This window comes from Balearica regulorum, chromosome 12 (assembly GCF_011004875.1).
Source record: "Balearica regulorum gibbericeps isolate bBalReg1 chromosome 12, bBalReg1.pri, whole genome shotgun sequence".
In the NCBI taxonomy this organism is placed as follows: domain Eukaryota; kingdom Metazoa; phylum Chordata; class Aves; order Gruiformes; family Gruidae; genus Balearica; species Balearica regulorum.
Genome location: NC_046195.1, coordinates 14,949,574 through 14,965,515, shown reverse-complemented (window position 1 = coordinate 14,965,515; position 15,942 = coordinate 14,949,574). Strand labels below are relative to the sequence as shown.

General features: G+C 61.3%; 1 long non-coding RNA gene and 1 other non-coding gene across 2 annotated transcripts in view; both read left to right on the top strand.

Annotated features, from left to right (window-relative positions):
• The first annotated feature begins 228 nt into the window (after nt 1–228).
• On the top strand, nt 229–301 carry TRNAR-UCG (transfer RNA arginine (anticodon UCG)). The gene has a single exon. It is a non-coding gene; the product is annotated as a tRNA-Arg (tRNA).
• Nucleotides 302–5,676: 5,375 nt separating this feature from the next.
• The window catches only part of LOC142603534 (uncharacterized), a 40,942-nt gene continuing 30,676 nt past the window's right edge, over nt 5,677–15,942 (top strand). Inside the window, exon 1 of the long non-coding RNA XR_012837482.1 lies at nt 5,677–5,946. This is a non-coding gene — a long non-coding RNA (uncharacterized LOC142603534). The remainder of the gene's footprint in view (nt 5,947–15,942) is intronic.

The following is a 15,942-nucleotide window of genomic DNA, read 5'->3' as shown; positions in this document are numbered from 1 at the left end:
ACACCCTTACACACCCGCGCACGCCCCTTACACAGCCGTGCAAGCCCCACGCACCTACCTGGTCTCGGCGCGCGCCGCCCGGGCCTGGGCCGGAGGGCGGATCCAAACCACATCGCCCGGGGGAGCTTCCGGCCGCTCTGACGTCCCGTCCCGTGTCCCCCCCATATACATGGTACGGTCCACCGCCGGCTGACTCAGTAGGGCGTGCGGAAAACACGCTATAACGGCGGCCGCGTGGCCTAATGGATAAGGCGTCTGACTTCGGATCAGAAGATTGCAGGTTCGAGTCCTGCCGCGGTCGGCGGAAAACGTCATGGTGGCGTTGTCCGTTTTGCTTCGCCCGCTCGGGGCGGGAGCCGGTGGCGACCCGGAGCTGCTGCCGGCGGGTTTATTGCGGGCACGCGTGGCCTTCTGCTCGTGTTTTTAACCGCAGAGGGGGAAAAAGGCGGAGAGGGGTCTACGAGCACGGAGCCGGGAACCGATCGCGTTCAGAACACGAATGGGGTAGGGTAGTCCCCAGGCACCGCTGCCCACGGCAGGCACAGCCCCACAGCTGCGTGGGGGCTGGCACGGCGTCACCCTGGAACTGCAGGTGCGCACACTGTATCCCGCACCGCAGCCCAGGCTCCCACGGTGGTCCCGCAGCCACCCGTGTTCGTGTCAGGTGTTCATGGGGCTCCTTAAGGCCCGTGGGCAGATTTCAGCAGGAGCCAGGGCACCCACCCGCGCCCCAAAACCTCACGCCTTGAAGCTCTGAGGCCTCAAGGGTGGCTTGGGACGAGTGGTGGGGTCCAGGGTCCCCTCGCCCGGCCCAGCCGGCGCGGGTGGCGTATGGCTGCACAGGTAGGAGCCGGGCATGGGGTGTGCGTGGGGACACCAGGAGCCCACACTGCTGGGGCGTGTGACACGGGTGGGGACAGCTTGGCGAGTGGGGGTGGAGCCGCAGCTGGAGAGCCAGCCCTGACCGTAGGGCGCAGGGAGGGGCCGTAGGGTGCAGGGGACGGGGATAAGGAGGTGCCGGGCTCCGGGCAGGTGGGTGCAGCCTTCCTGCCCCCCAGAGGGGCTCTTCTGGCCGGGAAGGTGGCTCCTGGCAGAGGCCAACCTGGCCTTGGCGTTGGAGGGTGCCGTGCCGTGCCAGACCGAGCCGTGCCGTGCCGTGCCGAGCCGCCAGGTGGCGCTGCGGCCCCGCCGCTGCCGGCCGTGCCAGGCCGGTTCCCGCGGGGCCGGGGCCGTCGGGGCGCGGGTACAGCTCGGGGCCCAGCCCGCTTCGCGCTCCCGCTGGGGCACCGGCCAGGGGGGCACCGGGCACTGTGACACACACCCCCCCGCGCTTCTACCGGCCCCTGCGGAGCTCCAAACGCAGGGTGAGCACCCCCCCCCCCAATCCTGCACCCCCGAGGGGAGGGAGCTATGCGGCCGGAGGTGCAGGATTGCGGGGGGACGGGGGGGTTGCGGCTATGCCCGTTCCTCTCCGAAAAAGCAGCACCAAGATGGGGGAGCGGGAGGGCGAGGGCTGAGGAGGGCACACACCCCTGCAATGCTGTTTTCTGCTGTTTTGAATGCATTTCACAGCCCCCCGGTGTGCCCCAAAACACCTGCCGCTCCCCAGCCTGGGATTCGATGGGGGGGTAGTGCTTCACCCAGTTTCGCCCAGCACCGGGGGGTACCCGCTGCCTGAGCCTGGCAGGATCCGGCCTCACGAGGGATGCCCGTGCTCAGTCCCCCACCGTACCGGAGGCTTGAGGTTTCCCGGTCCTTCCGCGAGCGCGGCGGGGAGCTGCGGGTGCGCGTGAAGGGATGCTCCGGAGCTGGGGGTGCTCTGGGAGGGGGGGAAGAGCCGTGAGCTGCACTGGGGCGAAGTAAGGAAGGGTTTGGGGACCCCATGCTACGGGGTGGCTCTGGAAAAGGATCGGCGTGTAGGGGACTTGTTCTCCCCTCCGATGCATTATGTCTACGCCGATCTCCTCTTATTTGGGGGCTTTGATCTACTTATTTTTAATGTGGTCTCAAAAAAAAAAAAAATTAAAAAAATCCAAACCTGCCCCACCAAAAAAATCCCTTCCTCACCAAGCAGGAAAAACAAACAAAAAAAAAATCTCCCAGAAATTATTTTCCCTGCCTACTTCCGAAGCCCTTCCGGGCGGCAGCTCTCTGGGGAGGGTTGATGACAACGACCCCCGCTGCCGTGCTCGCAGGCAGGACCGGGCCGGGGCTGCCCGCACCTCACCCGAGTGCGAGCAGGGAGGTTCGGCAAGGCGCGGCACCACTGTAAAAAATCACCACCATAAACCGAAATAACCCCCAGAATCCGCCGTTTCAGCAGGACTGGTTGCAATGAATAAGTCGGGATGGGGTGTGCAGGGTCTTTTTTTTTTTTTTTTTTTTTTTGTCCCTAAGCTCTTTGTCCGTGTGTTGGGGAAGCATCCCCATCCCGGTACGCTCCGTCGGGGTCCGGTACGGGCGGTGGGAGATGCGACTTCCCCCTCCCTTGCAGTCCCTGCTCCCCGCCGGGGGGCTCGATGCTGTCGGTCGGATAATGGGGCGGTGGGACTTTGTTTAACCCCGTTGCCCCCGGGGCCAGGGGTCAAGGGCTTCCTCTTCCCCCGAGGCACGGCGGAGAGCGGCCGGTCGCGCCGGGAGGGCCGTGGCGGAGCGGAGGAGGGGTACGCCGGGAGGCAGCCGCCCGCCCCCCCCCCCTCCCCGCCGCGGCCGTCCCGGCGCGACCGGCGTGGGACCTTGCAAATCACCATCACCTCCCGGCATCGAGAGATTGGAGATGGGTCCGGGTGGGTGTTTTGGGGGAGCGGGGGGTGACTAAATATCACCCTGGGGCAGGGAGGAGGGATGCGGAGAAGCGGCCCCTGCCCTCCAGCATCCTCCAGCTCTGCCTTCCCCTCCCGGCTGGAGGAAGCCTATTTTAACGGGGTGCTGGTTTTAAGGGGGTTTTAACCCCCCTCCGAAGGCAAAGGTATTTCAGATACACACACACGCACACGAGGAGCAAGAAACGGGAGAAACGGGCAATTTTTATAGGTGACGTACGGGCTTACGTGGGAATCCGTGCCCAGCACCTCTCTTTCAGCTTTTTTTCTCCTGAAATAACACTTCCCTGCAGCTCGTATCCCCCTTTTCCACCTCGTACCCCCTTTTCCAGGCTGGGAGAGGGGGGTAGAACCAGGAGGAGGGGGGTGAAAGGGAAAAGAAAAGCAGCCCCCCCACATCCCGCTATTTTCCTGCTCGGGAGACGAGCCCCGGAGCTCCGAAAGTGAGGGATGGACAGGGCGAGGGGAGGCGGGCGGGAACCGGCTCCGAGGTGGAGGGGTCGGGGATGGGATGGAGGGGACACACACACACTCTCCTTTTCGGGATGAAGGGAGAACCGGCGAGGGAGGGAGGCTGGCGGCAGCGCGGGCATCCGAGGTAAGTCCCCCTCCTGCCCGCAGCGGTGGTACCGGAGCCCGGGAGCTGCTGGCACGGGCGGTGCCGGCGCTGCGGGGAGATGCTTTGGGGGTGCAAAGGAGCCCGATCCCGGGGGGGTACCCAGGCACGGAGCTGCCCCATGCCAACCCCCGGGCCGGGCTCCTGCGGGCGCTGCGGGGCCGGGGCTGCTTTGCGGCTACGGCTCCTGGGAAAATCCGTGCCGGTGATCCCGGCCCGGGGGCTGCAGACAGCCCCTGCCCCGCGCCCTGCCCGCTCCCTCGGGGCTGGGCCGGGGTCTCCCCGGGCGGAGCAGCCCACGGAGCCCGCTCCCAGCCCCCGGGGCTCCTCCCGTGTGTGTCTCAATTCGCTCAGGCTTGACTTGGCAATAAGCTCTCTCAATAGGGTGACAATAGAGCCCCGGTGGGACCAGAACAAAGAATTTGAAAGTAGTTAAATTGCAGGACACGTCCATCGCCTGGGTGCTTGAATTAAAAAAAAAAAAAAAAAAAAAAAAAAATCGGAGAAAAGAAAAAGGAGAGAGACTTTTCTTTGGGCTGGTGAGAAAATGCTCAGGGTAAAAGTTGGTTTGGCGTCTTCATTTCAGCGACAATGGAGCAGAGCTAATTCAATAGGAAACGCGGGGATTTTTTAATGAAAAGACCGCCAGGGTTACACCGAAGTTAAGCTCTTGTGAATTAATTATTAGGGCAAATAAACTGGGGGGGGGGGGGGCGCTCGGGAGGGAGTGTTGCAATTTCTTAATATTCTCCTTTTCGTGTTTAACGACAATGCCATTAGGTTTTCGACTCTGGGTGAGCAAAAGGATTTCTTACACTCCCCGGGAAGAGGAGAAGACGCTTTTTCTTTCTTTTTTCCTTTTTTTTTAAAAAATGGTGTTACTTAATTGCTTTTAAAATAAAATACTACAGAATTTGGCAACGAGCACCGCTTTCTGCTGGCGGTGGCATTTGGGGTTGTATTTCCTTTCGTGGCAACTCGCAGATGCAAAAAGGAAAATAACGGGGGAATTTAAAAACACGAATGTAAAGGCGAGGCGTCGTGTTCGGCTGTTGCAGATCTCTCGGGCTCGATCGGTTTATTTTTTCCTACATAGAAAACCTGTCTGGGGATCCCTGTGTATTCATCGGGGCGGCGAGAGACTCCCCAGAGCCGCTCCGGGGCATCGGTGGAGTGAATCGGAGGTAAAAAATAGGAGCCAGGTTACACGCAGGGAGGAAGAGGAGGAGAGGTGGGAAGCGGGGTAAAGGTGTGCCAGGAGGGGATTGGCGGGGGGAGCGTTGATGGGGGGTTTTGGGGGGTATTTTTTGCCTTACTGCAAAGGCTGCAGGCGAAGCAATATGTGTGTAATTCTATAAAGAAGCCGGGAAGATAGCAATGGAGGGGGAGCGGAGGAGGGAAGCGCAGGCGGTACCTGCCGTGCCCGCACCCCGGTTCCAGCTCGCTGCGCTGCGGCTGCCAAGGCGAAGCGGTGTCCGGGGCTCGGCCTGGCCGTCGGGGCGGGGATGGCACGGCACGGCGCGGCCCTGCTGCGGTAGAGACTGTCAAACAGGGCCGGGGCCTCAGCCCGGGGGCAGCCGGTGCCCCGGCCCTGCCCGACGGCTGCAACGCGGGCCGGGCCGGGCCGGGCCGGGCCGTGCCCGGGAGCCGCGGGGACGTTCAGCATTTGGACAGCGCTGCGGGGCCGTGCCGGGCCGTGCCGGGCCGTGCCGGGGCGGGGGAGCCGGGGGAGGTGGCCGGGGGCCGGCGGGGAGCTGCCCGGGGCAGCAGAGGGCAGGGGATGGCTGCAGCCTTTTCCCGGGGCGGGGGGGGGGAAGGTCCTCAAGGGAACGGGGACACTGCCGAGAGGGTTCCCGGGCTGGGGGGGGGGGGGGGGGGGCCGGCCCAGGCTCTTCCCCGAAGAAACGCTCCCCGGGGCCGGGGGGCAGAGCGAGGTGCCCGGCGGGGCGCCCAGGTGAGCGGCGGCGGCCCCGCGGGAGCGGGCGGCAGAGGGTCTCACCGGGAGGGGGGAGGGGGTACACGGCACCCCCATCCTCGGGGGGTAATTAAGGGGTGAGGCGGAGGGGCTGCGCTTTCTGCTCGGCGGAGCCTGCCAGCCACCAACCCCCGCCGCCACCGCCGCCTTCCTCCCGTCCTCCTCCTCTCCCCCTCCCTCCCCCCGCCTCCTCCCCTCCCCCTCTCCCTCCTCCTCCTCCTCTCCGCCATGGTTGGAGTGAATAGGAGGCTGCCGGGCTGACGTCAGTGCGGGCAGAGCCTGCCGGCGGCGGCAGCTCCTGGCCAGCAACCAGAGCCGGCACCGGCAGCAGCCGGGAAGACGCAAGGAGCCCGGGCAGAGCCGCCCCCGCTGCCCCCGCCGGCCCGTGCCCGGGGCTGGGGGCCGCGGGGACCGCTGCTCGTCCGGGGGCAGCCCTGCCCGCCCCTCTGCCCGCCCGCCCGGGGAGGAGGGGGCAGCCCCCACCGCCCGTTTCGCTCGGGGACCGCCGTCCTGCTCTCGGCACGGCTGCAAGAGTGAGTGTCGCGGCCGGGCATCGCCGCCTCGGCGGGGCGGCCCCGGGGAGGCGGGAGGGCGCGGGGGGACTTTTCCCCTGGGGGCTGGGGGGGGGGGGGGGGGAGGGAAACGCACCGGCTGCCGGGGGGGAGGAGGGAGGCAGGGAGGGAGGGAGGGGGGAGACGAAGTTGGGCCGGTCCCCGCCGGGAAGTTGGGCGCCTCCAGGTGCCGGCACCACACGGGACCGGGACCGCCCGCCCGGCTCCCCGGCCCCGGCCCACCCGTCGCGGGGGGACGAGCGGGAGACACCGGGGACCTTTTGCTGCCGGGGACGCGTTTGCTCCGGCAGCCGCTCCCCGACTGCCCGAGACGTTGCAGCTCGGCAGCGGAACCTGGGGCGGGCTGAGTCTCGACGGGGCGGCGGGGAGCCCGGGGCCGAGCGCTGGCGGCGGCTGCCGAGTTGCCCCCAAACGTCCCCGCTCGCCGGCCGGAGAGGCGGCACCAGGCGAAACGCCTGGACGAGGCCGAACCTCCCGGGGCACCCAGGCTTTAGGCCGCGGGAGAAATTCCGGGCTCCTGGGGAAGTTCTTCCTCCCGGTGCAGCGGGGGCTGCTGCGGGGCCTGGTTTCGGGGGGCGGGGGGGGGGGGAGAACCAGGGCGCCCCGTTTCCCTGCTCGGATTTACCGCCGAGGAGCAGCAGCGGGGCCGCCGCTGCCAGTGCCCCGATCCGCCACCGGCTTCTGGTGCTGGAGGATTTATTTTATTTTATTTTTCATTTGCTGTATCTCTTTTCTTTGCCATTTAAAAAAAAATATTTTATTTAATTTTTCCCTATTTTTCTTTATTTATTTTTATTATTTATTTTGTTTTCTTTTATTGTTCGTCTTTCCCATTTTTTTTCTCCCATTCATTCTTCCCTTCTGCTACCTCCTTTCCCGCGAATGCTTATTTCCTTGGGTTGGGTTGGTTTTTTGTTTGTTTGGGGTTTTTTTGTTTGTGGGGTTGGGGTTTTTTTCCCTTTATCTCCCTGGAAATGAAATGCATTTTAGGCCTCAGCCTTAAGGAAACCCGAATCATAGCAGTGCAGGTGGCCTGGGAGCCCGCACCTGGCCGGATCCCTTCGACGTGCCTCCACCCCCGGCCCCCGGCCGGGCAGCACCTCGCCCCGCCGAGCGAGGACGGTCCGGGACCGTCCCCGTCTGGGTCCCGGCCCCCGACGGCCGGAGAGAAAAAAAGAGCAGCCGGGGGCTGGGACGCCGCTGCTTTGCCTTTTCAGCGCCGGGGCTTGCTCAGAGGCGGTTTTTAATTGCTAAACAAAGCAATGCGTTTCCTTCACGTCCGTCGGGAGCTGCCGCTTCTGTGCGAAGCCCCGATTGTGGAAGGAAAAGCAAAACAAAAACAAAAACAAAAACCCACAAAACCCCAAACCCCAAAAACCCACCAAACCAAAAAATAAACATTTAGGAGAAGATGCAGCTCAAGGCGGCGAGGCGAGGGGGGTTACTCCAGGTTGGCTAAAAATAACTTCTCCTAATTAAAGAAAAGTGACGTCAGACGTGCAGGACGTAGAAGAGGGGAAGGCAGCGGACTCGTTACAGGACGATCACGTTAAATAATTCAGGGGCGGCCCGGTGACCGGGCGGGCTCTGGGCAGCGGGATTCTTCCGAGGTGCGGCCGGCGGGGCCGCCCGCCCTGCCCGAAGCCGGGATCACCTGAGGAAGGAGCGGGCAGCGGGGGCCGTGCCACCCGCGGGTGGGCGTGGAAGGTCCCGCTGGAGCGCCGAGGCCGGCGGGCGGTGCAGCACCATGGCCAGAGCCGCACCAGCACCGCCGCCCCTCCCCGTCCCGTCGGGCCGCCCGCAGCCGCGGGTTGTTTTTCCCGAGTGGGTGCGTGCAGGGGAAGGATGGTCCCACGGTCCCCGCGGCCCAGGTGAGGCAGGACGCGAGCCGTCTCCGGGTGCTGCCCGCTGCGGCCGCCGGAGCTCCGGGAGCCCGGGCAGTCCCCGCAGATCCCTCCCAGGCTGTTCGCTGGTGCTTTGCGCGGTGCCAAGGAGCCATTTTGTACGTATCCGGCTTAAATTGCGCCAAAACCCCAAACCAACTCCAACCCTCCAAAAATCAAAATTACAAAAAAAAATCCACCAGCGCGTAAAAAAACCCCAAAATACCCCAAGTGCAAGGTGCAATTGTCTCCCAGGTGCTGGGGCTTTGCCTGCACGGAGCGGATCGAGACGAAGGCTCCGAGCAGACCAAGGCATTGCTGAAAAGGAGTAGGGGGAAAAAAAATAATATATATTTCTGCTAAGAAAATCAACTCCTTTGCCCCGCACAGAGGGAGGACGCCAGCCCCAGCCCGAGCAGCCTGGCGAGGTGGGGTGCTTCACTCGCAGCATCCTCGCCCGAGAGACACGGCGGCCCTGGGGCTCGGCACGGCGGGCGGGAGATCTCGCACGGCGGCAGCCGGGCAGACCTGCGGCTTGACGAGGCTGGCTTTGCCCAACCGGGCCCCTTCGCCTCTGCCGTAGGGTCGGCGGGGCCGCAGCGGGGCCGCATCGCCGCCGGAACGGCCCCGGGGAGCCGGGGAGATTGTCGGCGGCGCCCCACGCTGCTCCTCGCCGCCGGGGCCCCGCGGTGAGTAACGGAGCCTGCCGCCGTGGGGGGGAAACTGAGGCCCGACCGTGACCCAGGCGAGTCCCCCGTGTCCCCGTGTCCGCTCGGCCCCGCCGGCCCCACACCCCCAGGCTGCCCCTCGGAGGCTGCGGGGCGGCGGGCGCCTTCTCCCGCCCCAGCCGGGGACCATACCGGCAGCGATCACCCTAACAGCGACAGCGATAAATTAGGAGAAAATCCAGGACCGGAAAATTAAGGAGATCCGATTCGTGGCAATTTTTACCACCACCACCACCCCCCCTCTCCGGGGCAGATTGAAATAAACCCCGGCCAAGCCCCCTCCCGAGCAGCTCCCGGCCGCGGGGAAGGCACCGAGGGGCTGGGGACAGAGTAAAGATTTCTCCCCACCCTCCGCAGCCCTGTCGGGGCAGCCGGGGCACCCCCGGGGCCGTTTCTCGTTAGGCAGGAGGCAGAAGGGAACCGGCGGTTACCGGGAGCCGGGCAGGGCGGCCGGGCTCGCCTGGGCGCCGGGAGCAGCGCCGGCTCGCAGCGGGGCTGGCAGCGCTGATCCTTTAGCTTTTAGCCTAATTGAGCTCGTAGATTTTATTTATTTCATTTTTAATTTTTATTTTAAGGAATGGCGGGGGGGGGGGGGGGGGGAAGGCGAGGAGAGGAAGAAATAAATAACCCGAGCGGAGCTCGCCGAAAGCCGGAGGCGGCGGGACCGGCAGCTGCGCTCAGCCGCGGCTGCTCCCGCCGCGATCGCTTCGTTTCGCGGATCCCTCGTTTTGCAGCAGGTCACATTTTACCCTCGGCTCGGATTTAAGCGAAAGCGATGTTTAGAAGCGGCGAGGGATTACAATTTTTTTTTTTTTAATGGTCAGATAAGCACCCCAGATAATCATATTTACCTCCTGGCATTTTATTATTATTATTGTTGTTGTTAATATATTTTTTTTTACGTGCCGGATTCGTCGCTACACGCATATGGCGTTAAGAACCTTTGCAGGAAATAGCAAAACCTGGAGGGGAAATAATTAAAATAAGGGGGAGAGTGGAGCAGAGAGGATCGGTGCGGGATCGCGGGTGCGTCCCCAGCCCCCGGGTGCGTTTCGGGACGGGCCAGCCCCGCGTCTGGCTCCGGGGAAAGGGGCCCTTCGGGCTGCCCCCGGGGTGCAGAGGCCGGACGGGGCGGGCGCTGCTGGAGGAGAAGGTGTGAGAGGGTGCGCTGGATTGAAGGGGCATGGCGTGGTGGGGAGCGGGGAAAGGCAGGAGGAAAGGCGTCGGGAAAAGGGAAGGAAAATGGACGGAAAGAGGAAAGGAAGGGAAAAAGGAAAGGTCGGGGAAGGGGAGGAGAGAAAAGGGGAGAGGGAAAAGGGAGAGAAGAAAGGGAGAGGGGAAGGGGACAGAAGGCAGTGCCGAGGACAGGGAGAGGGAAGTTAGTTGCAGGTGGGTGCCCCGGCGCCGGGCCGTGCAGGGGTGCTGCCCGCCTCTCCCCGCCCGCTGCCGGCCCAGCGGAGCTGCCGCGGGGGCACGGCCGGGAGGGAGGCGGCGAGTGGGGGGCAGAGCGACCCGCGGCGCAGCCCCTCCAGCACAGGCCGGGAGGAGAGGCACGGCGGGTGGGGGGAGGCCGGTGACTGGGCGCCGCGAGGGGGGGGCCGGTCCCGCCCGGTGCCGTGCCGTGCCGTGCCGTGCCGGTCCGCCCCGTCCCGCCCGCCCCATCCATCCGCGGGGGGCGCGGCGCGACCCGCCGCTCTCCCGATCGGGCCGGGGCTGGAAAGCGCGGGAAAGGGGGCGCTGATTTAAATGTGGGGTCCAGGATTGGCTGTGCGCGGCGTGACGTCACTTCCCAAAGGGGGCGATTACCATGCGAGGGGAGTAGAAGTTGGGCAGCGGGGCGGGAGCGCGAGTGCCGCTCGCCCGGGCCGGTACCGCGACGGGCTGGGCACGGCTCGGCTCGGCACGGCTCGGTGCAGCCCGGTACAGCCCTGCTCGGCTCGGTACAGCCTTGCTCGGCACGGCCCGGCTCGGTACGGCTCGGTTCGGCTCTCCGTAGCCCGCCTCGAGCCCCCGCGGCAGCCCCGCAGCCGGCAGTGCCGCCCGCCCGCCGTGGCTCTGCCCCGGCTCGTCCTCTCCGCCTCGGCCTCGTATTTATCTTTTTTTTTTTTTTTTCTCTATTTCCCTTTTTTTTTTTTTTTTTTTTTTTTTTTGTGTGTGTGTGTGTGTGGTTCCCGGTGGCAGCTCCCGGCCGCCCTGCCCCGGCCGTGCCCGCACCCTGGAGCGGACGGACCGACGGATGGCCGGCATCCCCGACGGAGGGATGTTTCTGTCTTTGGTTATCTAGCTGTATGAGTGTTGTGGAGCCATCATAAAGCTAGATAACCGAAAGTAGAAATGACTTCCAGACCTGCTCGCCCGGGGGAAGCGGCCGCACCAGGACCGGCGGTGCAGAGACGACCCGACCCGCCGCCCTCGGGGCTCCAGGTAAGGGACGCGGCTCCGCGCCCTCCCCGTCGGGCCGCTCCGGGCAGCGGGCAGCGGGCAGCGGCAGCCCGGGGCTCCGCGGCAGCAGGCGGGAGAGCCGGGGAAAGGAAGGCGAGCCCGGCGCGAATGCTTTCATTGCCAAAGAAATCCGGGATTTAACACTCGGTTAAACGCCCCTCGAAATTCACTCCTAGGCTGCGGGGTGTCGCGGCTATGGGAGGATGGAGGCAGCGAGAGCTTTTCCCAAATAAATCCCGCCCCCCCCCCCCCATTCCAGCCTGCAGGTCAGACCTCGAAAAACCCCGGCTTTTGGGTGTTTTCCTTTTTCTTCTCTCTCTCTTCCTCTCTCTTTATTTTTTCGGCTTTGGGTTTGATCCTGGCCTCCCTTTGGAAGGTCAAGTTTGTGATAATGTGATCACTTTTCTTGTGCGGTGGCTGTTGCTTTTGTTCATAGCGAGGGGGTGTCTCCGGGGAGGGGGATGCCCAGGGAAGGGGTCCTGCTGCTGGGTGCACCCCTCCGGCATGCAGCCGCCGGCCCTGCGGCTTCTTTGGGAGCCAAGCGGTTGGCAAGGCACAAAGCCTCCCTCACCTCCGCTGCAAGCCCCAGAAGTTGAAACATAATATGTATTACAATGTCTGGCAAATAATAAAAAAAAAAAAAAAAAAAAAAAGGAAAGAAAGAAAGAAAAAAAAAAGCAATTGGCAAATCTGCATTCCGTTCCCATGGCGACACAAAGCACCGCGCTCTCTGCCGAGCCTCCCCGGCACGTTTTCCCAGCTGGCGTGGGGCAAGCGCCCCTGGCCGGGCCCGGGGTCCCCCGAGCCCCCCTCCCCGCACCCTGGGGCAGGGCATGGGGCATCGCCGCCAGCCCCTCACCCGGCGCTGGTGGTTCGCATCCCGCAGGGATGATCCCCGCACTGCCGTGAACCCATGTGGGCCGTGACAGCTCCGGGGAGGCTGCAGAGAAAAAGCTTCCCGTGGCTGGGGTTGCGAGTGGGCTCGTTGCTGGCTCTCTGCCCCCCGGAAGGTGCTGCGGGAGATGGGGAGGGGTGGGACAGATGCTGCCGCGCTCCCACCGCTCGGAGAGGTGGAATGCGGGTTCCCTGCCCCATCCCTTTCTCCGCAGCTGGGCACCCCTCGCGAATGGGAGAGGGTAGCACCGCAGGGCTGAGCTGCCCGCACCCATCGGCGTGCAGGGACGGCGAGAGGTGGGAGCCCTGCGCACCTCGGAGGCAAGTTTTCCACCTTCCCTTGCACGGGGTAATGGCGTCAGACGCCACGTAGGCCCGCAAAGCTAAATATGCCTGTGCACCCTTCCAGGGCCAGCAAAGCACCGCCATAACCACAGTAAGGAAAAAGGATCTCAGCCTGAATTTGGCTATACCAGGAGAAAGAAAAGTTCTGAGGAGCTGTTGTTATTATATATTCTAATGAGAAGTCATTGGAGAAATTAAAAAGGGCAGAGAAAGACGAAGATGCCAGCACTAATTCCGCAGGAAGCCTCCCAGGGAAAAGGCTGTGTGAGTGTGAACGCTGAAAAGCATGAAGGCCTGGAATTAGACTATCATTTAGAAAGCGTTACTAATCCGAAGTTACAGCAGTAATTCCATGATTTGCTGGGTCCCACACGCAGCGCCAGAATTAAAGATACGGATTTTCTAGAAATGTAACTCAACTGTGGCACCGAGTCTCGGCGAGATCCGAATGAATCATTCATTCCAAAGGCAGCGAAAGACGTGTCATTAAGAACCAACCTCCTTCTCTCCAGCCCATCTGGAATATGTATGCTCGATGCAATCCCAGAAATTGTGGAAGAGATCGGAGGTGGGGAGGAGGGAATGTAGTCCTTTCCCTCCTTTATTATGTTGCTTATTTTTAAGAAATAATTTTCCAATTATTTCCACAATATTGTGAGTGGCACTCAATTCTTCTATTTTTTTTTTTCCCCTTCCGTATGCCAGCATCAAGTCAGGTGCAAGCGGTTTCAGTGGAGATGCTTTAAAACTAGACTGAACAAAGCAGGAGGGAACTGAGCAAGGTGGTTGATGAATGCATTTATTCCGGAGCAATGATTTGATGGGGGATGGAGGAAAGAAACATTCAAATTCCTAATGAATATAATTCAGGAGGAATCATTCGACCAGCGTGTTAGAGAAAATCTGTTTGGTGGGAGTGTTTCTGCACTGGCAGAACCCAGGAGGTATTTCTGTCCCTGGCTTTTGTAATTGCAAAAGGTGAAAATATAAAAAGAGGATCTGAGGAAAAAGAGAATACACACATATAATAAATGTCTTTGTGTGTGTGTATATAAATACATATATATATATATATAATTTTATGAAATAAAATGGAAGTGTGGAAATCCGTGTCTACATGTGAACTCTTACAAAGGATCAATGCAAGCTTTTTCACCTTGCTATTCGATCAGCTGGTCAGAAACCACCCTTGCTTCCTAAATTTTTTTTCTCCCCAAAATCACTTGTTTTGCGCTGATTTTTCAGGTATTTTTTCAGGCCGTGGGCTTAGTTCACTTATCCCAGAGCATTTCCCCCCAAAGGGGATTGAGACGGGGACTGAGCAATTTGGCCTTTAGTTTCTGGGAGAGAGAAACCACGGTTGAATTTTTACTGGCGCTTAAATTCTTCATTTTTGCCCTTGTTGTCGGCGTGAACCCGCGGGTGTTTGGGGGAGGCGTGGAGGCAGCCCCCCCTCAATTAACAAGGGAGGTGGCAGTGAGTGACAGGGGATGGTGGTACGAGCATCCCCAGCTTGTGCACGCGTGGGTGGGGGGTGAAGAGGCAGATAAAGCCCCCCAGTAAATCCCTGCTTGTGAAATACCCGCTGCATTTAGAGAGTTCCAGGCAGCCCGCCGTCAGGTCTGTCTTTTTTTTTTTTTTTAAGCACCGCAGCGGAAGGATGGTCCCCAAGGGTCCATCTTTGGGCCAGGGATGGATTTTGGCTACGCACAGGTCCCTTTGTATCTTAGCCCTTTGCCCTGTTTGCCTAGCTGTTGGCTTCGGCTGGATCTTTTTCGCTGCGCAGCCCAAACCCAGAAGGAAGGCGTCTTTTTTGACTGTGCAGGGAGAAGAGCCCAAGTCCTGGCATTTGAGGTCCTTGCTGGTGGGTTTCTCTTCTCGGTGGGACTCTCCTGGAGGAGCGATAAGATGCAGCATAGGCCAGACGTGGGTGAGGTTTCTGGAGCTGGGCCGTGATGTCTTTGTTCTTCAGGCAGCGCTGGGGATGGGCAGAGGGAGCCAGAAACGAAAGAATCGGTGTGTGCTGTTGGGGGGGATAAATGGATAAATGGAAAATATCATTTGTGGGTTTCACTCTGGGGAAACAACGCCCTGGGACATCGTGTGCTCCAACTCATTATTTCCTATCTTTTCCTAAAACTTGGCCGCCGTGCAGCGGGTTCAGCTCGAGGCACGATGTGAAGGGGGTTTGTACCAGATATCCGGGGAAGCCAAACCTACCCAGGCTCAGGAGTAGGTGGAGAAGGGGCTGTTTGGTCCCTGCTGCCCGAAGGAGCCGCTTCGGGAGTTGGACCGCGCGAGCCCTCCCACTTGGTTATGGATGAAATCCCATCAATGGGCATTTTTGCGGAATCGCCTGGCAATGGCAGGTTCGACGCTTGAGGCTGGGCTTGGCCATTTCTTTTGTCTCTCTCGGCTCCTACCCCCTCCCTGTACCCTTGACACAGGCAGATGGTGCCTCCCTTTACCTGCTGCTCTGCCCTGGCTTTGTCCGTGCCGCCGGAGAAGGGGCAGAGTTCAGGGGCTTGGAGGGTCCATCTCACCCGTGCCTGCAGATGGGTGTTGCTCGTGCACCGGGCAAGGATTGCGGCTGTGTGTTAGAAACATGCTTTCTCATGTCTCGGTGGAGGGAAGGTGCTAATTTGGCATCTGTGCAGGTGATGGGAGTTTCTCCTAGCTGCGAGCGCCAAGGTGCTGGCACCTGGCACGTCGCGGTGCACGCACACCATTCATGGCATGGGTACCGCCTGTCACCCCTTCCACTGGTGCCGCTGCATCGCAGCCCCTCGGTCGCCCTGAGCTTCCAGAAGTCCTCAGGGGCCGTGAGTGTAAGATGGCTGCATGGCTGCCCGCGCTGGCTTCCCTGCCACGTGATGCCGGGAGTCGCCCTTTCCAGGTTGGGAATTTTGGCATTTTATGCTCACGAGTCCGGTCACCTGGGGAAGGTGTTTGCCAAGAGCCTAGCTGCAAATGCATCGTCTTGGGCTGCTCATCCTCCCTGCCTCCACCCCTCCGGGCATATGTGTTTGGGACCAGAGCTTGTGCTGGTACGAGGCTGAGCCATCACGCTGCCCACAGCTGGGCTCCCAGCATCCTCAAAGAGTCAGGACGGGGCTCCGGCTTTCACGTTTTTCAGGTGCCGTCTACTATTTATTCAGGGGCTCCGGTTTGGTTAGGAGCGTTTGCCTTGAAAACTCAGGAGTGGGGGTACAAAAAAGAAAATGGGGGGGAGCAAAAGAACACAATCTCCAGCAGTTAGCTGTCTCTTGGAAACTCGGCTTGCTGTTCCTATAGAGGCTTTCTCTTTCCTTCACCCTGGTCTGGCCTTAAGTACCACGTTAAGTGGGCTTTGCTCATTCACATCCAGGCTCCTTAGAGCAATTGAGCCCGCGGGGGTTTGAAAAGAAGGGACAGTCCTTCAATGGCAGGACCTTGGGCCAGGCTAATTGGTTTTGGTTCAAGGGGATACTGGATTTGTGAAAAGCCCAAAGACATCTTTCCCACGCCAAATCCCAGCTCTTCAGAGTGGGAAATGAGGGGTGCCGGGTGGGGAAGTGAGCTGAAAGAAAGATGGTTTACTTGAGGAACCTTCGTAACGACCCGGACGCCCACCAGCCTCGGCAGGGATGGGTGCAGCGGAGGGCTGTGCCCAGGGCTGGCACAGC